This window comes from Rhinolophus hipposideros, assembly GCF_964194185.1.
Source record: "Rhinolophus hipposideros genome assembly, chromosome: 26".
Classification (NCBI taxonomy): domain Eukaryota; kingdom Metazoa; phylum Chordata; class Mammalia; order Chiroptera; family Rhinolophidae; genus Rhinolophus; species Rhinolophus hipposideros.
In genome coordinates, this window is record NC_138072.1 from 8,949 (window position 1) to 33,485 (window position 24,537).

Here is a 24,537-nt window from a genome sequence, read left to right on the forward strand (position 1 = left end):
TTCCTGTTCACATTTTATTATTGCCAATGACACTAGGTTGACAGCCACCTGATGCCAGAGCCAGATTCGACACACAAACCCTGGGTTCTACAACCTCGACTGGGGACCAGACCATTTGCCCAAAGCAGGAGCAGAGACCCTGAGACAATCTGGAACAGAAACAGGAACCCAAGTTGAGCCATTCCCAAAGCCAGAACACAAACACGGATGCTAGACATCGACCGCCAGAGCCTGACGTGTGATGCTGAAGCACAGGTGCTGGACTGCAGACACCAGACCTTGGAGCCACAGCTGGACGTATCCTACAGATGTGGGCGCGAGGCCTGAAAGTAGCCAACCAGACCTTGAACCTCAGAAACCAGATGTAGCCCGATGGGGGACTGAACCTTGGAATCTGAATGCAGAGACTATCCACGGCTGTTAAGTTTTCCAGGGTTTGGAATTACTGGATAGGAATCTTTTTGGAACAACCATGTCAGTATGATGTCCGGAAAACAGAACGCATCCAAGTTTGTTAGGGGACAAGACCTATGGAGACCCAGCTCTCCCAAAGATGTGACGCTAACTAGAGGCACTGTGGGAAGACTGTGTTAGTAGCCACCGTGCCTTGCGTGATGTGAGACCTGAGATGTGGTAGACATCTGCAGATTTTTATTTCCAGGTTTTCTCACAGCACCACAAACTACAGTAGCCAAAACGGGGTGGCATAGGCTTAAAACCAAACACATGGATCGGTAACGCAGAATGGAGCCCATAATTGAACTCGCATAAATACTGCTAGGAACACTGGACAGCCACATGCAAAACAGCAGTGAGCACTATCTGATACCACAGAAAAACACCAATTCCACAAAACCCTTTCTCTGTCTAGTTTCCTGATAACCGACAACTCTCCACAAACTCTCAGCATACGTTATGAAAAGGAATATTTTCCTTACCTTTGCCGTCTTCGTCCACGTCTCATGGGGAGATACAGAGGTAAAGCAGGTCCAGAAGCATGCTCCATCTTGTCTTTGAAGCGTAGGACCTGAAAAGCAGGTACACAATTTAGCAAGTTCCCTCAAAAAAATAAGCCGGCTGAGTATGTGAGACGTGTGGTGGCGGCTCTGGCCCCTTGGCTCTCTCACACCATTCTTTCCTCTGGCTATCAGGCAAGGCTCTGGCCCCAGGCTCTAAGGTGAGCCTGTGGTCCCTGGCTCTCATAAACACTGCCTGCTTTCTGTGTCACTAGCCTGGTCCCTGGCTTCCCTATCAGACTCACCTTCCAGCTCACCTAGTGATCTGAAAAAGTGGTACAGCGTCATAAAAAAAGGAAACAAGGGGTTGAGCCTCTGCAAATTTCTCCTGGAATTAAAAAATTGAACTATAACTCCACAAAGGACTCGCTGTGCATCACAGTCAACACGAAGAAGCTCACTACTAAAGTTACCTAAAGGTAGGCAAGTTACAAGAGCAGGGGAGGAGGCCAGGGAGAGGTGCAAACTTAAAAGAATCGGCACAAATAGAGGCAACCAAATATATGGAATATTTTTGAAAACTGAGCCTACGATAAAGTGATAATATCCAAAATTTACTGACCTCATGCAATAACAAACAATCCAGCTGAAAAATGGTCAAAAAAACCTGGAGACGTTTCTCCAAAGAGGACACACAAATGTCAAATAGACATGTGAAAAAATGCTCAACTTCACTAATCAGAGAAATGCAACTAAAAACCAATGAGGTATCACTTCACCCCACTTAGAATGGCTACCATCAACAAGACAAGCAGTAACAAGGGTCGGAGAGGCTGTGCAGAAAAAGGAACCTTCATACCCTGTTGGTGGGACTGCAGACCGGTGCAGCCGATGTGGAAGACAGTGTGGAGCTTGCTCAAAAAATTAGAAGAATTACTATGTGACCCAGGAATCCCTCTCCTGGGTATGTACCCAAAAAATTTGATACATAAAGAAAAGTGTGCTTTAATGTTCATTGCAGCTTTGTTCACAGTGGCCAAGACATGGAAACAAAAATGTCCTTCAATAGATGAATGCATAAAGAAGTTGTGGTATACATACACAGTGGAATGCTGTTTGGCGGTAAAATGAAATAGGACCATTAGTGCCAACATGGATAGATGTTGAGATTATAATGCACGGATGGATCTTGACATTATATAACATTATGTATTGATTATTTCGAAAACTATGATTTTATGGTTTCCGTGATTTATACAGAACTACCTAATGTTGACACATTTCATTTTAAACTATGAATACTCATAGTCATCAATATCATCATTTGTCTTAAGTATTTGGAAGTTGTGACAGTCAGTGGCAGATCTTTTGCAAAATTCTGTTTTTCATTTGCAGCATAATTTTACAATGCTAAAAAATGCTGTCGTTTGTTTTACATGAATTTTCTTGCATGCAAAGTTGAGCTTCCAAACCAAATGACCAAACAAGTGCTATTTCTGAAGACAAACAATGAAATTTAAATATAAATCACATAATACTTGTTACACATATTAGAAGACGGGTAATTAAAACTTGAGATGGAATGAAATTACTTTTAGTTCTCCATTAAGGACATCCTGAAGTGAAATGACACATTTTTTAACACTGAATGTGGTGAAGGATAGCTACTAATAACCTCTAGTACCATTTCCTTGATGCATAATGAGTGGCAATAGTTTTAAAGACTATTGCTTTTGCAAATCCAGTTCAATAATGAAAATAATCGGTGCGAATCCAAAGAATGTCTTACATTTGGGATTATCGGTGATAACTAAAATTCTTTCAACATTTCTCTATGGGTAACATGTTTTATAATAAAATATTGGGGGGAAATATAGTGGACAGCAGGACAGATGTGGACTATGATCTATTGTTTGCCAACTCCCGGTAAATTACACTACGCCAATGCATCACTCTCTTGATCTTACAGCATTACTGTGAGCCTTGAGTAGTAGTAGGTCAGCACTTTGTATTGTTCTGCAAACTGGTGTGTCATTTTCATTCCTTTGTTCTTGCATGCATATTTCAGAGTTTGATTACCCACTTCCACATATACCACCATTTATGTATATTGTGGTTAATCTGTTAGGATGTGTCTCCATGTGCCAAGCACTGTGTCTTCATTATCTAATAACTACCCTCTCCCCTTCCTTTTTGCTAAAAGATAACTGTGTTTACTTATTGGTTGCCGATAAATTTATGACACCTCCCTATTCGTGATTCACTAGATGAATGTTGATTTCTTCATGGATTCAACACTTGAGAAATTTATTGAATGCCAAGTGTGAGCCTGCCACGATTATTAGGCACAGAAGATACCTAAGTAACTAATATCCCTTGTGATAAATTCATCGAGGAATGGGAACACAAATGAATGACAGTGATTTTTTAAGGTGTCCGGTGTCTTAGTTTCATAGGCCTACTGTAACAATCACGAGAGTGTGGGCTTTAAAAACAAACGTATTGTCTCAGTTCTAAAGGCTGTACGCCCAAAATCAGGGTGTTGGTGGCATTGGTTCCTTCTGAGGTCAGTGAGTACAGGGTATTTTATAGGCCTGTCTCCTTCACTTGTAGACCTGTTTTTCGTGTCTTCACATCATCTTTACGTGTGTCTGCATAGAGTTCACTTTTTAAAAAAATAAGGACAACGGTGATAGTGGATTGGCGATCTAATGACTACTTAAACTTGATTACCTCTGTAGAGACCCTTTCTCCAAAAAAGGCCACATTCTGGTCTTGGGGGACATAATGTCAAAGCATGAGTTTTGAGAGGACACGATTCAATGCATAACAGGCAGGCATGGTAGAATTAATTTCTTTGTAAGGTGATACACCTAAATCTTATCTTTTTCCATAGAGCTATGTGATGAGAGAACTTTTATCACTGAAAATATCTAAAATGTGATTCCTTATGTAGGTAGGAAAAAGCAGTTGGCCTTTCAAACTGAAAGCCCAAATCTGTGGAATCTCTATTCCATTGCAATATGTCTGTTAAATTCATCTGCTTATACATGCCGTTTGTATTTTGTTTTTATCGGATTCCTGTACAGCTGCTGAAACACGGGCAACATAGTTTGGAATTCAGCTAAGGACCAAGTTAACCGAATCAATTTTTCACTTCCTGCCATGTAACAGGAAAGCCTATGCCATGGGTTTCATCAGTGTCTGCTTAATGAATGGTGAATATTAAGAATATGCTTTGCCTATAGCTTTGGACACTGTGATACTGGGATTTTTTAATTCCTCGGTGCTTTTACGTTCCCCTTCGTAAACTGCCAGATTCCTCAGCTAGATGTGAAGGCTGCAAGCGGTTGTAGAAAATAGTGCAGCCCCTAGATTCTGGATCCAAAGTCATCTGGGTTTGGATCCTGGCTTCCTCTAATTCTATCTGTGCAACCTGAGGAAGGTCACTGAGCACACGAAGTGGAAGGTACTACATAAGAACAGATTTACTGTGAAATTTAAATGAGATGGTGTGTGTAACTCACACATCACTTGATGTTTTAAACATAATTAATTTCTTCCCTTCAAATTCTAATTTTGTCTTAGTAGCTGTGGCATTTTAAGTTATTACATCATCACAATGACAGAGGGAGACAGGACAATATTTGAGAGAGCTATGAGTGCTTTTCTCTGGAGAGATCATGGGGCATATTTACTTTTTCTACAATACCTCATTTTATAACGTGCTATGCCATGTGTCAGGCATTATAATATTGAGACCCATCAAGCGCTAGCTATTTTTTAATTGAAGCTCCACCGTTACTAGCTATGTGAATTGTGGCAAATTACTTAAAACTTCCAAACTCTAGTTCCCTTAACTAGAGGGGGGAGAACAGTATGTTCCTTGTAGGGTTATAGATAATAATCTAATGCAGTAAAGGGCTCAGTAGATGGGGTACCTCATACTCAGCTATTAGTAGGTTTTAAAATCAGCAATGATGGGTACAGCTTATTGACATTCTCTTGGAGATGAAGGTTTTTCCCAACAAATGCCTGATTTTCTGAGTATTTCTTAACATCAGCTTTACTGAGGTACAATTTACAGAGAGCATACTGGGCCCATTAAAGGTGTTTAGCAAATGAATACACATGCAACCACCATCAACAGACACATCGCTCCCAGTGGTTCCACTGTGGCCGTTTGCAGTCCATTGCTCTCCCATCCCCAGCCACAGACAACCAGTGACTTATCTGTTGTCATTATACATTATGTGTTTTACAATGGCATATACAGGAGTCAGAGTGTATTCTTGTGTCTGACTTCTTTTACTTAGATGCTTTTGAGATTTAACCGTGCAGTTGAGTAATTCATTTGTTACATTTTATTGCTCAGTAGAATTCCATTATATAGCTATATTTGTTTATCAATTCACATGTGAATTGTTATACATGACATCTGTCATTTACAGGGACATAGGTTTTCAATTAAAGAATTGGATTTGATTCATATAACTGTATGTTTACTATTTTAATGACATGCCAAGCTGTTTTCCACAAAGGCTGCACTATTTCATAATCCCACCAGCAATGGATGAGGTTTCTATGTGCTCTAGAAGTCTACCTTTTTTTTTAGTTGTGCTACTGGCTGTGAAATACCATCTCCTCGGGGTTTTCATTTGCATTTCCAATGCTGAGCCTCTTTACATGGATTTAATGCACAGTCAATCCTATGTATTCTTTTAAGTGAAGGATCTGGTAACATATTTTGGGTGTTTGTCTTACTACCTAACTTAGGAGTTATAAGGGCTCTTTGTATTATGGATGCATGTTTGTCAGATAAATGTACTGCAGATATAACCTATTCTGTGGCTTGCCTCTTATGTAACTAATGGTGCTTTCAAATGACATTGGGGCTTTTAATTTTTTAACAATTCTGAATAGTTTTCTTTTTTGATTCTTGCCTTTTTGCAATAATATTTCCCTTGACCACTGCCAAACATATTCTCCTATGTTTTCTACATATCGTAAACTTTTGGCTTTCACATTTCTGTTTGTGATGCATTTAGTTATTTTTGTATGTAATGTGTGATACAGGTAGGATTAAATCCATACAAATATCCTGGTATTATGCCATAATTTGATTCAAAACTAATTTTTCAACATTGAATTGTTTGCCACTAGTGTAAAATTTTAATGGGTGTGTACATCAATTTCTGAATTGTTTTATTGACCTATATCCTTATGCCTACATTTCATTAGTGTGGTTCATGTACAGGTGACACAAGAATGGGTGTCATTCACACATAGCACACGAGATGGAAGCAGAGAGCATTTCCCTGCCCACCCTCAAATTGAAAATCCAGGCCCCTGGGACTGAGCTCACTGTGAGAGAAATCCTGTTTATGGCCCTTCACAGTGATAATGGACCGCACTTTAAAGGTAAGGAGATATAGGCATTTCGCTGCAAACATAGCACAGAATGGGGGTATCACATCCCTTATTATCCACAAGCATCAGGCTTGAGAATGGCTGGCTTACTACAAGAGAAATTAAGGAAATTGAGACAAAATTCTTAACATTGGAAAGATAATTTACATATGTCCTTATGACACTTCCGATGGATTGCACCTAGATCCAACCTGGCAGTAAAAGGTCTGCAAATAATGGCTGGAGTAATTGATGCAGATTCTGTTGGTGAAATTCAAGTATTGCTGCCTAATGTTAGGCCTGAAGCCATCACCCTCGATGCACAAGACTGCATTACACAATTATATTCCAATATCAGAAAGGGCAATGGCAGTTAGATGCCCTTCATCCTACAACTATCAGGGCGGAATTATTCAGCTCCAATGAGCTAAAGGTAGGGGCAAGAGTGTGGGTCAAGTGTACCCCTACTGCCACGGCTGTTAAGGCCAAAGTGGTTACTGAAAGAAGTAATAATACTTTTACAGTAGTGTTTCCTGGTCAAGAAAAAATTGAAATTCTGCCCGGTAATCAAATGTTTCTTCAGGAATAAAAAGTGCTCTTGGAATTGTATGGCCAGAGCCTTCCTGATTCTGATTTGATTTGGACGATACCAGCGGAAGAGGGACCCATCTACTTCCAATGTAATGAAAACATCAAGACCTACCTAGCCAGGAATGTAAAATATTTCTAATTTCTGCTTGACTACAGGGACTTGTGTTGAACAAGCTTTACTTTCTTATTTGAAAGCACTGTGCATACCCAGTTGGACTCAAGCTACAGATTTCACCAAAGACCCTGTACTGAGAGGAAAATATATTGATGTAGATCAATTAAGCCTCCATTACCGTTATAGGACATATGATGTGTTTTCTATCCGGGTTCAAAATATGACTCAACTTTGTGGTTGTCTTTTCTTTACCAAATGTTTTAAATGAATTAAGGATATCTCATTTTAATTGTAATATGTTATGGTAGGCCAAGTAATTTCCTATATAAAATTATATTATGGAGTTTTTCACCTGGAGAGAAGACCTATTCTCATACCTTCTGCAGGTATTGGAACCTGAATAGGGCGATTTACTGTATTCATGCCTCAAATAAGTAACACTGACATGATATCCCCTGCAATTAAAGAAAGACAGACTAACTCGAAATTGTGTATATGATCTATCCTTATTTACCCCGCAGATATATTTCCCTTACTTTGTTCTCTCAGACATGTCCATTGCTTTAAATGTTAAGATAAGTCACTTGGAATGTAGCATGGATAAGGCCATTAATGCCATTTCGAAAGCTACGTCACAAATTAATCAAGAATTAGGTGAAGTTAGGGAAGCAATATTGGAGAATAGGGCTACTATTAATTAGCTCCCGCTATGACGTAATCATGGGTGTAAAGAGTTTAAGGGAATGTGCTCTTTTAATCTGATAATACGAGCTAATTAAAGAATACCTCAAGGACCTGCGTGTTTTGTCCAAAACTATTACACAGAGAGAGGGCTTCTTTGGCCTGGATTTATCTGCTATTACAAACTGGATCGGGTCTTGGTGGCCAAATTTTAAAGAATGGATATATTTGTTTATTGCTTTTATTGCTATAGTGTTATGTACCTGCTGCTGTATTCAATTTACCCATTATGTACTCAAGCATGTACTTTGTTATCCTCACCAACAACCATATGAAATATACCCCAAGATAGAAGTCACAAAGGGTCAAGGACCAAATATGAAGTAATCACAATGTGAGTCATGTACCCCCATTGTGCCTTCCACTTGTTACGTCAGGAGAACATGCTGCCCGCGTGGTACCCGGAAACTGACTCCACAGTAAGCAGGAATAAACTTGGGAAGGCCTCGCCAGCTACCCTGGTTGAACAATAGCTGACCCGCCAGTGGAACCCATGAATGGGATCACGTAGGTTACCCTGTGGCCATAGTATCTTCATGTACATTGTGAAAGTGCCGGAATCATGTCCCCCTACCTTCAACCACAGTTAATTACCCAATAACTTCGGAGTCATTGTCCCCATGCTTACTGATTGTAATTGCTATGGCCTAACATTTTCCCGACTGATAATCTATTGGAAAAAAACATAATTAGTTTCCTGGGAGCCCTAGTCGGAACTCTACAACAGGGGGATCACCGGACACACCTGAAGCCAAGACGTTGTCTCAGTTCCCCAGCACCTTGGAAACACTCTTACTTTGCTTTAGTCTCTTTATCTTACTTATTGCCTCACTTAATACGTAGTATTTTGCTGCCTCAAGTCCATCTCAGTGTACATGGGGAATGCGTATTCAACAACCAAAATCTGTGGCCACTTATATCACAGCCCCTTAATGCTACAGGGAGGAACGTGAGACACAGAAAGATCTCTTACAAGCTTGTCATGAGCAAATATGCAGCAAGGTGCATCCTGGTATTGCACACACTAGGACGGAGGCCATAGACAAAATATTCTAATTGATCATAAGGCCGAGCTCTCGGGACATATGAGAGGATGAAAGGAGAAATCAGACAGAGACTAGAAATGTGAGACCCACGAGCACTCATACTAAATAACAATGAGCCACTACCCAAGAAAAGAGTCACAAATATTTTCTCCTTCCAATAAGAACTAGGGAGAGAAAAATATTCTCACCAGTTTGCCTTGAACCACACCCTACAACAGAAGAGTGTGTCTGTGAGTGTGTGTGTGTGTTTGTGTGTGTGTGTGTGTGTGTGTGTGCTGAGGGGGTAAGAATCCTTACCTTAGGCAGACCTGTGTCACATGCCCCAGGATCTCCTGGTCTCCAGCAGCCGATCTCCTGGTCTCCAGCAGCCGATCTCCTGGTCTCCAGCAGCCGTTTGTCTTACACCACATCCTACAATGGAAATCTGGGGGGTTTGTGTGTATGTTTCTGTTTGTGTGTGTCGACGTGGTAAGAATCCTTACCTTACGTAGGCCAGTGTCAGATGCCCCAGGATCTACCAATCTCTAGCAGCCTGGAGGCAAAGTGCGGCTTCCATCCCTCGAGTCTGTTCTTCTTACAGCACCAAGTCTGCGATGAACTTTCCTCGACCCTGTGTGTGTGTGTGTGTGTGTGTGTGTGTGTGTGTGTGTGTGTGTGTGTGGACCGCGTAAGAATCTTACCTTGCGCAGGCCAGTGTCTGTTCCCCAGGATCTCCCGATCTCTCGCAGCCTGGAGGTGAAGTCCGGCTTCCAGCTAGAGAGTCTGTTCTGCTCACAGCACCGAGTCTGCGATGAACTTTCCTCGACCCTCCATGTTCTTCTGGCTACTCTAATAATCAAACAGACACGAGAAAGATTAGCAAGAGAAAATAACCCAATGTAATACATACGAGGTAGGACAATGAAGTTCATGAACTCATCCTACAGAAAATGTGACATCCCTCATTGCTGAATATCGCTATGGTAACCTTCGAAGTACTCCCCTTCAGAAACCATGCACTGGTGCCAGCGCCTAGTCCACCCGTCGAAGCAGTTTTGGAGTTCTTTTTCTGGAATGACCAGAACAGTCATCATGGAACGATACGCTTGATGTCATGAATGTCATAAAAATGTCTTCCTTTCAATATTTCTTTTGTCTTCGGGTAAAGGAAGAAGTCGCTGGGGGCCAGATCAGGTGAGTAGGGGTGTTCCAATAGTTATTCGTTTACTGACTAAAAACTCACAGACAGTGCCGTGTGAACTGGTACATTGTCAAGATGCAAAAGCATGAATTGTTGGTGAAAACTTCAGGTCATCCTTTAAATGCAGCCTTTCAGCACTTCCACATAGTAAACTTGATTAACTGTTTCTCTAGTTTATACAAATTCATAATGAATAAGCCCTCTGATATCAAAAGAGGTGAGGGACAAGTTCGTGAACTTAATTGTCACACCCCAAACATATGTATGGGAACCCACACACAAGTGTCAGAGACCCCACAAGCAGAAGAGGTACAGAGAAGGGGAAGTGCGTACTGAACACATCCTGAGCTAGGGCTGAGCTAAAGTGAACTTGGGGCCTCAAAGAGCAAGGGCACAAAGATTAGAGCAGATGATCAGTGACTATCAGCTTGCCCTGCCCTCTAGGCGGGTAACAGAGATGGTGGCTGATGATCATTATGGGCAAAGCCCCTATTTCCCATTATTCTGCATAACTAAGGGAGGGCCAGAAGTTTATCATCAGCCTGAGGAGAAAATTACCCTTAGCTCTAACAAACCAGCACACCACAATCACATCTTGGAGTGACCAGTACTGAACTTCCGCACTTTTTGAAAATTACAGCCATAGCATGGATAAGATAATGCAAAAGAAGAAATAGACCCAAAACATATTGCTGGCAGGCGAAATAAAATAAGCTGCCCTGTGTAGACAGCCAAAGTTGGCTCTTAATATTTGTGTGAAAAGCACCTCAGGGTTTGTATTCATTCGTCCTTGGCAAGGGAGCCATGGAGGCATGGAGTCTGTGTTTCAAAACCACACTAGACCTCCATGTTTTCAATCCGTCTGTCATTATGAAACATAAATTATTCATTTATCCAATGTGACACTAAATAGATGATTAATACAACTTTGGTACTTAAGGTTAACATGTCTTTTCTTAGTAATCCAGGACCAGATTAAAACACAAAACTCTTAAGACAACATAGGATCTATCACAATAACTCTGAACAAGGACCTTAGGAAATTCTTACAAAATAAATTACCAAGAAGCATCCTTGTTTTTTCCATTCTTTGTTATTTATCTAAATATCATGAACCTTCAGTACAACACATTTATGTATCTCTTACCAAACGGTCCCCCCCCTTTTAATAGAAGTTGATATTGTTTATGTTGTGGGCACTTCAAGAGTTTAAAAAAACAAACTGGAGTCAAAATTGTCAAGCTGGGAGCACAGAAGAATAGCATTTACAGGTGACATCCAAAACGGTGTCATTCCCAAAATGCCCACGAGATGGCAGCAGAGATCGTTTCCTTGCTCTGCATTTCAATGAGAAACCAGACACCAGGGAATAAGCTAACTCCCTGTCAAATAAATCCTGTTTCGGGCCCTTCACAGGCCTCCTCTCACCCACTGCTCCCCTTTTCCACATAAGGCAGAGAGGAACAAACAGATAAATTGGACATCCTGAAAATAAAAAACGTACATGCATCAAAAGGATGCTATCCAGAAAGCGGACACCTCAAATGGAAGAACATAGGTACACATATACCTGCAAGAGTCTTATCCTGAGTAAAGTATTTTTACAACTAATGGACAAAGACAACTGAAATTTTTAAATGACCTGAACAGAAGCTTCTCATAGTCCATAAAAATGGACAACAGACACTCCAAGATGTTAAACATCATTAGTCATGATGGAAATGCAAATTAAAGCTACAATGTAAAACCCCTTCACATGAAACAGAATGGCTATAATCGGAAAAAACAAATGGCAGCAACAATGTGGAGAAATTAGAACCCTTAAATATTCCTTCTGAAAATGTTAAATGGTGTGGCCTGGGTGTACTATAGTTTGGAATTTCCACCCCATAAAAAATTCCTGTGTGGTTCAACAAATCCACTTATAGAAACAGACCCCTCTAAATTGGGAACAGATCTTCAAACAAACACTGATACATGAATCCACAGCATCACTGTTCAAAATAGCAGAGGCCTAAACAATCCAAATATCCATCTTAGTCAGCAGTGAAAACTAAGGAATACTGCAGGGCCACACCAGGTAGATGCAATTATGAACATATTGATGATTTAGAAATATTTCCCCATAGCACACAAAATTTTTAATTTGGCAGAAGACATGTTTACTAGTACACCAATATATTTAGTTCCTGTACAATAGCAAAAAATTGATAAATCTTCAGTAATTAGTGTTTCATTATTTTCTCGTATTTGGAAATAGTCTAGACATTCAATACACATCCATCATTAATTTGGATAACAAAATTTAAGTTTCAAATTACCAAAAACACTTTTTCTATGCTTATGTACAATATAATTATCACTAAAAAGTTTACCTAATACCTTATATTTTCATGGTATCTGTTTTATATATTAGTTAAAAATTTGAGATTTCAAAATTATTTTATAAACCCAGTTAAAAAATATCTTTCCAAGACATGACTATGTGATAAAACCAAACTAAATCCAGCTTTAAGATTAAATATTTCACCAGATCAGCTGATCCTGAAAAGCATGAGTTAGTTTATATTTTATTTACTTATATAAGCATTTAATTTCTTCAAACCAATCAATTATTACAAACTAGTAACAACGTCCAGAGCTACAAAACCATCTTACCACACACACACACTGGTTTCACACAGATCACAAATTAACACAATTAGTAATAACTACAGAGAATACACAAGATGTTTTACCAACAGCTGGTTGTCACAAGAGCTCTATAACACAATTCAAATTTAGAAGTGTTTCCTAATATAGGACCCATCGTCTGTACATGGAGAGTGAGGACTAAATAGTGACACACCAAGCAGCCTCCTTACAGCTCAGGCCAGGAGGCAAGAGGCCCCTCCACAGAACGCAGAGGAAGCAGCCCTCCCATAGGCAAAGGGTCACCCACAAGTGAGAGAAAGCACAGACCTTCGTCACACAGGTGGTCAGGATGGTGGGTTGAACAGGGTGTCTCAATTCTCCCACAAAATGTGAGGCACCTCCAGCCCCAAATCCAATAATCTGTGGTCCCGGCAGGTGCTACTGGACCGTGATGGGTACATTACTAACAGGTAAGGAAGGCTGGGGGGACAGATGCCCCTTATGGGCAGAGGCCCCTCAGGACACATGCCCCTGGGAGCTGGCACAGCCAGGCAGAGGCACACTGGGAACCCCAGCTTCTCCCACTGGCCACCAGACTCCATGGAGTAAGTGCACCTGGCCAATGGTGTGGACCGGAGAGGATTAGCTTCCTAGGTCACAAAGCCAAGCTACTGGGACACAGAACGAGAAGGAAAGAAAAACCTCAAGTGGTTTTTAGATGGGGACCCACAAAGTTTGTCTCCACAGACGCCGGTCTGGGGAGAACCACTTAACTCCCCACCCTGTGGGGTCGGCTCTAGTGACAGGATTACGGGAACCTTTGCCTGTGTTCTGTCCCCATGGTAGTTCCTTTTTATGACAAAGGACATGCAAGACAGCCACAGAAAAAATGAACATCTCTGGGAGGAAAGAATAAAAACGCTACTCTCCAGGTCCAAGAAGTGAGCCTCCGCCATGCAGGGTGTCATGCAGCGTCTCTAGTCCCACTCCCCACACAAGAACACAGGATATGGTGAGGCCAAAAATGCACACCAACGGACCACAGATAGGGGAGTCATACCACTATTCTCGCTGGCGGCTGGGTTGGAGACGGGGAGCAGGAGCCACACAATCCGCGGCCTGCTGTCGAGCGGGCGACTCTTCTGGCTGCGCCATTTTTCCTGTGGGGCGGCCTGCGGGGTCTGAGCTCCCGCTCCACAAAGAACACAGGATATGGCTAAGCCAAAAAGGAACACCCATGGACTTATAAGTAGTGGAGTCATACCACTGTATTCTCTCGCGGGCTGGCGAGACCCACGCAAATGCCACACGACGCGGCACTCCACCGTTCACATCTCTGCCTGACAACCAACCAACCAACCAATCAACCAACCAGTTACATCAGTAGCCAATTGGCTAATCGGTTACAGCTGATGGCCAACCAATCAGTTGATGGTCATGCACCACCAGAGCCAGCACCTCCCCACGTGAGGCCGAGAGCCTGGATACTGCTCTCTGGGACTCTGTCCCCACCTACCGTCTGCTTCTCTGCCAGCCAACCTCACTTGCTAAATGCAATCCATGTTAACAGCAATCCACGCAGGCTTGTTTAGCCAAGTCAGTTACGTTAGTGGCTAATGGCTAACGGGTACCACCTGATGGCCAACTAGTCACAGCTGATGACCATCTACTATCAGGGCCAGTACCTTTCCAGCCTGGAAAATGCTCTGGGACTCTGTCCCCACATCTCACATTTTATTCTGCAGATCTAAATTTAGAAAACATAGAACTTGCACCCCTAACTTCAACCCAACTGCAGAGACCAGGAATTGTAATACATGCACACCAAAAATTCACACAACCATGAAATTTCCAAAGAGTGAGAAGAAATCATGTAAATATGACATTTTAGACAAGGGTGGGATTGGGCTCTTAATCTTTACATGTGCAAATGACAGATTTACAGATAATTCAGGAAAGCTGAACACATGTGGCAGGTAAATTTTGTGAAGCTCCTGCATGGAGTATTCCTGTCTAATGCTAAGGGGACTGCTCCGGGTTTTATTTTTGCTTCAGTTTTTGAGGTAGGAAAAGGGGAGCCAGGCTGCACGAGAGGCTTGCAATGTTAAAAGTACCCCTTTTGGAGTTTTTATTTTATTTACCACAGCAGACGTGGGGCAGTTATAGCTGTTTCCATTTCAGATCTACTCAGCAGAGTGCCTGGGCAGATGCTGACTTTCTAATTTCCATCAGACTGATAAAAATCATCTTCCATTTTTTTCAATTTTCTGATTGGTTATTAAATCCTTTAATACTGTAAACATACCAGTTCTCTAAATCTTAAATCTCCGGAAAGATTTTTAACATGTGCTCATCCCTTGATTTTCCCTTCTGCCTTTTTTAAACCTTATATTGATTTTAGTATCTGATAGGACCCAAGAAGATAAATAATTCATTGAAAAGATTAAGAATAGTTCGATTTCCTTGTATGCCTTTTATTAAAAATGTGGTCATGAGAGTTGTCTAACACATTTTCCAAATTAGAAGTTTTTCCAATTCAAAGGATCCTGTCTAGCCACTGATGGTACGATTTTTAATAGCTACTCAAACCAATGAGCCTTTTCAATGCTTACACAAGGAAGCCAAACCATTTCTGTCCCTGTGCTATTTCCTTATGACAAATGACACAAGAGAAAGACACGAAAAATATCCCATCTATGGTAGGCAACATTCAATAAAGAAAACATGTCAGTCGCTATTTCTGAGAAGCTAGCTTGACAAATATATTTTCTTGCCAATCTACATGTAAAAGAGAGGAAAACGACGTGACGCACGTCTAAATTCTCCCAAAACCATCAGAAATAGACCAGAAAGGCTGACAGGGTGAACAAAATTGCCACTTACCTCTGCTGGCAGAGGTCCCCGAGGTCTCACCTGCAGCAGTTTCCAGGAGCTAGCAGTGCCCCGGCCAGTAATTTTTATCGCAGGCTTGCCCAATACTGTGGGAGCCTTAAAAAATTATTTCTTTTGCTCCAACCGGTAAGTGTGTTATCGGCGAACAAGGCAGACCCATCATAAGAAGGCATTCCAGGATGTAGGAACAACGCCTCATAAACAAAGGCAAGCAAGCAGAGGAAATATAAAAAGACAGAAAATATATCCACAAAACGCAAGCATGGACCAACCCAAAAGTAAAAGCAACTGTGCTGCAACAAAGAAAATTTAGGTTTATATTGGAAACAGGGCGGGAAATGTTCAGGGGTGGAGTCCCGAGGTGATCCAGGGAGTTTCCAGGGACCTCCCAGGGTGTCTTTGAAGCCAAAGCCTTCCCATTAGAGCAGGGATTGCCTTGTAGGAACTGTCCTGGGACACCAGGGGTGTAGATTTTTCCCTGCCTGTAATGCTAATGATGGAATAACCCATTACAATTAGCTGTAGCTGCACCTTTTCTTAGAACTGATCTCATCTCCTCTTTTCTTTGTTTCCCCTCAAGTCTTCCTTCCTTTCCTCCCCCCTCTCACCTTGGCCCTGTTCTCTCTGCCTATAATAACAACTTCTAGCTGAGCTGATCATAAATTAACAGAATCAGAAGATAACATCGAATTTTAACATATGCGAATGGAGAATTCACATACATGTAAAAATTCAAAAGGCAGACAGGTCAGATTGGGTAATTTGCAGGTAATTTAGAAAGTGTGGCACACTCACAGAAGTAAATTGTTGTTAGGCAACCAGAACATAACTGGACATGGGGCAAGGGTTGTCAGCAGGATCCACTGGGCCTGTTCACACCTTATCCTAAGGAGTTTATGCCAAAGTTGTTTCCCTAAAGCAGGGATGAAGTAAGGTCTCTTGGAGACTGGAAAGGGTCTCTGCAAGGTGAAGACAAGAGCATGAGGACAGAAAAGGGGCCAAGGTTAAACCTTACGAGCTCAGGAGACTGAAAATAACCACATAGGATGGTGTGAACATAAGAATTCCTAACTAGGGTGGGCCATGGCAGGAAGTCACATCCATGTCCGCAGCTTCCTTGACAAAGGTCAATCTTTATCATAATTGAGCCTGTCTGTTGTGTTTCTTGCAACTGAAACTCCCTCACAGAGAGTGCCCTGTGAGCTGGTACACTGTCGTGATACAAGAGCCCGAACTGTTGGTGCAAAGTTCGTGTCGTCCTTTTTCTACAGACTTTTCAGCACTTCCACATAGTGAACGTGGCCAACTCTTTGTCTACTTAGTACAAAGCCACAGTGAGTAATGCCTCAGATATCAAGAGGTGAGCGACAAGTTCCCGAACTTAATCGTCAGATCCCCTACATCTGTCTGGGAACCCTACACACAAGAGTCAGAGACCCCACAAGCAGGAGAGGTAGAGAGATGGAAGGGGAAGTGCGTATTGAACACATCCTGAGCTAGGGCTGAGCTCAGGTGACCTTGGGGCCTCAAAGAGCAAGGGCAGAAGATTAGAGCACATGATCAGTGACTATCAGGTTGCCCTGCCCTCTAGGCTGGTCACACAGAGATGGTGGCTGATGATCTCATTATGGACAAAGCCCTTATTTCCCATTATTCTGGATAGTTAAGGGAGGGCCAGAAGTTTATAAAATGGCTGAGGAGAAAATTACCCTTAGCTCAAAATAATCTGAACTCCCTCAGCTTTTTTTGAAAATTACAGCCATAGGATGGATAAGAGAATGCAAAAGAAGAAATAGACCCAAAACATATTGCTGGCAGATGCAATAAAATAAGCTGCCCTTTGTAGACAGCCAAAGTTTGATATTAATAATATTTGTGTGAAAAGCACTTCAGGTTTGTATTAATTCGTCCTTGGCAAGGCAGCCATGGAGGCACAAAGGAGTCTGTGCTTCCAAAACACGCGAGTCCCCCATGTTTCCCATCCCTATGTCATTATGCAGCAACAAAAATTATTCATTTATGCAACGTGACACTCAATATATGATTAACACAACTATGATACTCAAGGTTGACGGGATTGTTTTCTTCACAATCCAGGACGAGATTAAAACAGAAAACTCTTTTAAGACAACATAGGATCTTTGCTTTGTAGACAGAAAACTTTTCATACCATCTCTGGAGCTGGATGATGAAGGAAAATTTGGCCTTTAACAAAGTCAAACAGCACCAAACTCCGCTGCTACGGCAACTTAGTTTTCATATTGAAGTTCATTTACTTCATTGAAAGTAATCCACCCTTATCTGGCTTGACCATACATAACACTTCTTTTCTCAAGATTTCTCTGTCCAGTCTACCTTCAGATTCGGGTCCAGTGTAACCTGTTTCCCATTCTGAAATGACCAGCCTCAAAGTTAACTGCCTTTCCTTGAAAAACATCTCCACATCTCACACCTTTTTTCTACACCCAAGACATATCCTGTTTTTCTTATATACACCATTCATTTTCCTATTAATTTTTATTTCCGTGACTCTCATTTACTACCAGAAGTCTTAATTTTAAAAAAAAAGCCTTCATCTCCAGTGATTACAAAAAAAAAGCCCTGTGACTATTACACGAGTATTCTTTAGATTGACATTCATGAACAACTTTAACACTTTCTACAAATACAACTAGAGTCTGGAGTTTCAGCCACAGTGTGCTTTTAGTTGAGTGACAGTTGCAGAGGATGGCTCTGCTGGAATTAATACAAAGGGCTGGTGAACAAGAGAATGATGCTGAGAGTAGGGCAATCTCACAGTGATAAAAAAGCATGGCCAATAGCTGAAAACACTGTCAAGAGAAGATGCTACATCGGTTAGTGAGAGGTGTAAACGCAAGGGAAAGAAACAGCAGTGGAGAGAAAATGATTGACTGGCTGAGGGACTTGTGGACGGAGAGGACTCAGAGCCAAACCTAAACCTGGACTCACTCCAAAGAGAAAATGGTGGCATACAGTATGAGTTCACTTTATCTTTTAACAAAAGAAAAACAATTGTAAAACAACTGTCTCCCCCACCGGCTTGCAGTCCTTCCTATCGGGGTACTGTTAACACACTCCACTGGGAATAGACACGAGGTGGGGTACTTCAAAAGAAACAGAAAAGTTATTGGATTCCCTTAAAGATGAGAAATGCCCAGTGATACTCTGGATAAAAACGCTTAACTAAATTAAAATTAAAACACATTTTACAATATAAGAGTGATCAGGTTGTCTTCTAAATGTAATTAAGTCAGAGACACGTTAAAAAAAAAAAAGACGAAGCCTCACAACCTAGTTACAATCCAACTGCTGAACCCTCTCTAGGTTATGTTACAACAAACAGGAGAAATCACACTCGGTATCCCATGTCACCGTCTACTGAGGTCCCAGCAACTCTCAACAAGGGTCTTAGTAAATTCTAACAGACAAAACATCAACTTCACAAGAAGCATCCTTGTCGTTTCTCATTCTTTCTTTCCTTGTTATCTAAGGAGAATGAACGTCCAGTAAGACACGTTTATGTATCTCTTACACAGCGTTGCCCCCCTTTAATTGAAGTTCATATTGGTGACGTTGTGGGCATTTCAAGTGTTTAAAGAAACAAACTGGAGCCTAACTTGTCGAGCTGGGAGCAGAGAAGAGCAGCATTTCCAGGTGACACCCAGACGGGTGTCGTTCCCAACGTTGTCCACGAGGCGGCAGCACAGAATCACTTTCCCGGGCGACCAGCACAGGGTGCGAATTCCAAAATGCCCACGAGATGGCAGCAGACACGGCTTCCTCGCTCCGCGTGTGGATGACAAACGGGACACCCGGGAAGAAGCTCCATCGCTGAGAGATAAACCCCGTTTCGGGCCCTTCGCAGGCCTCCTCTCACCCAGCGCTCCCCCTGTCCAGATGAGGCAGAGACGGTTCTTATCTCCGTGTCACAGGGGACGTGAACGGGACACTGATTCTCACACAGTCCTGAGTCCAGGACAGAGGCCAAAATGGGCCCTTAGGGCGAGCACACAGGACATGCTGGACAAACAAGAGTGACCCAAACAGTCCTGGCAGCGTTGGGTGTAATCCTGGTCATTCCACTGAGGAAAATCTGCACAGGAGATCAGGGTGCATTGGGCCAGGCGCTCCCCGGGCTGGTTTTGTGGTGGGACCTGGGCAGCTGCTGGGGACAGGGACAGGGGGGAAGGGAGGTGGTGGCCAGGCCCTTCACAGGAGGACAAGCAGCACCAGGTCCCTGTGACAAGGACTCCTCCCACCCCAGATCTAAGCGATGCCTGTGCATGGGCCCATCACATCTCACCCTTACCAAACCCCACAGGAAAGTTGATACATGTGCAGGAGGAATTCACAGAGGCAGGAATGTTCTACAGACAGTGAAACGACACATGGCATAGAGGACATTTTGGAAAGGTCTGGGATGTACTTCTAGATTTTATTGACAGAATGGGCACTCTGCAGGACATTTGGAAAAGCTCAATACACGTGGCAGGTACATTGTTGGAAGGCAACCCAGAACATTATGGGACATGGGGGAAATGTGGTCAGCAGGCTCCACTGGGTGTGTTCCCGCCTTATGCTAAGGAGTTTATGCCAAGGTTCCTTCCCTAAACAGGGCTTTCCCTAAACCTGATTAGGACAGAGGGAGGGTCAAAGCTTCTTTCTGAGTCATTCCTTTCCCAACAACCAGATTAAAGTCCAACTTGCCCAAGGGAAAACTTTTGGTCCCATTCATTCCCACCTTTGAAACCTTAATAAAAGTTTTGCATCCATCAGTTCCATAGGTTCAAGTTCACCTTTTTCATTGATCTAATCATTCAGTCCTGAGAATAACTTAGTTTAGTTACATTGTCGAATCTTATTTCAGGACCCGGTGATGTAGATACACTCCCATATTTCACCTTTTATTAAATATCTGACTACTTCCTTATGTAGGACACTAACAGACTTTCTTCTACCCCCAGGCTTCTGACTGTTGTAATAATCAAATACATATGAAATTGATAAGCAAGAGAAAAAAAGCAGATCTATCGCAGACACATGCGAATCCATGCACGGAGGGGAGAGTAAGGGACCCCACATACAAGACAGGTAGGGAGATAGAAGGGAACAGGGGTAGATAAGGCATCCTGAGCTAGGGATCAAGTAAGGTCTCTTGGGACTGGAAAGGGTCGCTGCAAGGTGACGACAAGAGCATGAGGACAGAAAAGGGGCCACAGGTTAAACCTGACAACCTCAGGAGACTGAAAATAACCACATAGGATGGTGTGAACATAACAATTAGTAATTAGGGTGGGCCATGGCGGGAAGTCACATCCTTGGCCTGCAGCTTCCTTGACAAAGGTCAATCTTTACCTTAGGTGGTCCTGACTGTTCTGTTTTTTGCAACTGAAACTCCCTCACAGACAGTGCCCTGTCAGCTGGTACACTGTTGTCATACAAGAGGCCGAACTGTTGGCGCAAAGATAGGGTCCTCCTTTTTGTACATCCTTTACAGCACTTCCACGTAGTGAACGTGACCAACTCTTTGTCTAGTTGGTACATGTTCACATTGAGTAATGCCTCAGATATCAAAAGAAGTGAGTGAGAAGTTCCCGAACTTAATTGTCAGACGCCCTACATCTGTATGGGAACCCCACACACAAGAGTCAGAGACCCCACAAGCAGGAGAGGTACAGTGATGGAAGGGGAAGTGCGGATTGAACACATCCTGACCTAGGGCTGAGCTCAGGTGACCTTGGGGCCTCAAAGAGCCAGGGCTGAAAGATTAGAGCACATGATCAGTGACTATCAGCTTGCCCTGCCCTCTAGGTGGGTCACACAGAGATGGTGGCTGATGATCTCATTATGGGCAAAGCCCCTATTTCCCATTACTCTGCATAAAGGGAGGGCCAGAAGTTTATCATCAGCCTGAGGAGAAAATTACCCTTATCTCAAAACAACCAGCACACCACAATCACACATCTAGGAGTGACCTGTACTGAACTCCCTCAGCTTTTTTTGAAAATTACAGCCACAGCATGGATAAGATAATGCAAAAGAAGAAATAGACCCAAAACATATTGCTGGCAGATGGAATAAAATAAGCTGCACTGTTATAGACAGCCAAAGTTGGCTCTTAATAGTATTTGTGTGAAAAGCACTTCAGGTTTGTATTCATTCGTCCTTGGCAAGGGGGCCGTGGAGGCTTGGAGTCTGTGCTTCAGAAACACTAGTCCCCCATGTTTCCCATCCCTATGTCATTATGAAGCAACAGAAATTATTCATTTATCCAACGTGACAATCGATATATGATTAACACAACTTTGGTACTCAAGGTTGACAGGATTGTTTTCTTAGTAATCCAGGACCAGAAATAAAACAGAAAACTCTTTTAGGAGAACATAGTATCTTTGCCTTGCAGACAGAAAACTTTTTATAACATCTTCTTTGGAGCGGGACGATGAAGGAAAACTTTCTTCTTTAACAAAGTCAGAAAGAACCAAAGTCCGCTGCTAGGTCACCTTAACGTTTACATGTAACTTCACTTATTCATTGAACGTATTCCATCCTTATCTGGCTTGACCATACATAACACTTCTCCTCTCAGGATTTCTCTGTTTAGTCTAACTTCATATTCGGGACCCGTGTCCATGTTTCCCATTCTAAAACAATCAGCTTCACTTAACTGCCTTAACAGCTTCACTTTAACTGCCTTTCCTTCAAAAACACATCTCCAAATCTCACACCTTTCTTCTACACACAAGATATGTCCAGTTTTTCTTATACATACAACTCATTTTACTATTAATTTTCATTTCTGTGAAGTTCATTACCTACTAGAAGTCTCGGCTTTTAAAAAAGTCCCTTCATTTCCATTGAATACTAAAAAAAAAGACCCGTGACTATTACATGAGTATTCTTTAGATTGACATTCATGAACAACTTTAACACTTTCTACTAATACAACTAGACTCTGGAGTTTCAGCCACAGTGTGGTTTTAGTTGAGTGACACTTGTAGACGATGGCTCTCCTGGAATTAATACAAAGAGCTGGTGAACAAGAGAATGATCCTGAAAGTAGGGCCATTTCCAAAGAGGGAAATCTCAGGGTGAGAAAAAATAGCCGGACACTAGCTGAAGACTGTCAAGAGAAGATGCTACATCGGTTAGTGAGAGGTGTAAACGCAAGGGAAAGAAACAGCAGTGGAGAGAAGATGATCGACCAGCTGAGGGACTTGTGGATGGAGAGGACTCAGAGCCAAACCTAAACCTGGATTCACTCCAAAGAGAAAATGGTGGCATACACTATGAGTTCACTTTATCTTCTATAAAGACAAAACAAACCATAAAACAACCCTCTCCCCCACCGGCTTGCAGTCCTTCCTATGGGTGTACTGTTAACACACTCCACTGGGAATAGACACGAGGTGGGGTACTTCAAAAGAAACAGAAAAGTTATTGAGTTCCCTTTCAGATGAGAAATGCCCAGTAATACTCTGCATAAAAACGCTTCACTAAATTAAAATTAAAACACATTTTGCAATATAAGAGTGATCAGGTTGTCTTCTGAATGTAGTAATTAAGTCAGAACACATTTAAAAAAAAAAAGAGGAAGCCTCACAACCTAGTTACAATCCAACTGCTGAACCCTCTTCTAGGTTATGTTACAACAAACAGGAGAAATCACACTCGGTGTCCCATGTCACCGTCTACTGAGGTCCCAGCAACTCTCAACAAGGACCTTAGGAAATTCTTACAGACAAAACATCAACTTCACAACAAGCATCCTTGTCTTTGCTCATTCTTTGTTTCCTTGTTATCTAAGGAGAATGAACGTCCAGTAAGACACGTTTGTGTATCTCTTACACAGCGTTGCCCCCCTTTAATTGAAGTTCATATTGGTGACGTTGTGGGCATTTCAAGAGTTTAAAGAAACAAACTGGAGCCTAACTTGTCGAGCTGGGAGCAGAGAAGAAGAGCATTTCCAGGTGACACCCAGACGGGTGTCGTTCCCAACGTTGTCCACGAGGCGGCAGCACAGAATCACTTTCCCCGGCGACCAGCACAGGGTGCGAATTCCAAAATGCCCACGAGATGGCAGCAGACACGGCTTCCTCGCTCCGCGTGTGGATGACAAACCGGACACCCGGGAAGAAGTGGCCTCGCTGAGAGATAAACCCCGTTTCGGGCCCTTCGCGGGCCTCCTCTCACCCACTGCTCCCCCTTTCCAGATAAGGCAGAGAGGGTTCTTATCTCCGTTTCCCATGGGACTTGAACGGGAGACTGATTCTCACACAGTCCTGAGTCCAGGACAGAGGCCGAAATGGGCCCTTAGGGCGGGCAGACAGGACATGCTGGACACACAAGAGTGACCCAAACAGTCCTGGCAGCGTGGGGTGGAATCCTGGTCATTCCACTGAGGAAAAGCTGCACATGAGATACTGGTGCATTGGGCCAGGCGCTCACCAAGGCTGGTTTTGTGGTGGGACCTGGGCAGCTGCTGGGGACAGGGACAGAGGGGAAGGGAGGTGGTGGCCAGGCCCTTCACAGGAGGACAAGCAGCACCAGGGCCCTGTGACAACGACTCCCCCACAGCTGTGTGATGTCTGTGCTGGGCCTTTTAAAATCTTTGTCCTCAGCACAGAACACGGCTCTGCTTCTGCCCAGGCTCCCTTCCTCTGAGGTCACAACTGGCTGCTCAGAAGGGACTCTGCGGTGGCACTTGCCTTATGGGGGGGGGGGTCACTGAGCCTCAGATGGTGCAGAGCTGATGACTGTCCCCTCCAAGTACTACCTGTGCGACTTCAGGCAAAGACAAAGAAAGTCAGTCTCCTCGCTTGGCAGGTGGGGACAACCGCTCCCTCTCAGGTGGCTGAGAGGTCAGTGAGGTGATGGAGGTCGGCTCCTGCCCCACGTGATCGGCCCTAACTCCCCCTCCGTCTTCCCTTCTCAGTCCTTTCTCTGCCTCCA

At 42.8% G+C, this 24,537-nt stretch overlaps 1 pseudogene across 1 annotated transcript in view; it reads left to right on the forward strand.

The window, feature by feature from the left end:
• The first annotated feature begins 207 nt into the window (after nt 1-207).
• LOC308493229 (large ribosomal subunit protein eL43-like) overlaps nt 208-24,537 on the forward strand; it is a 32,514-nt pseudogene continuing 8,184 nt past the window's right edge. The window contains exon 1 of the transcript in view: nt 208-310. The product of the transcript in view is annotated as a large ribosomal subunit protein eL43-like (transcript). The remainder of the gene's footprint in view (nt 311-24,537) is intronic.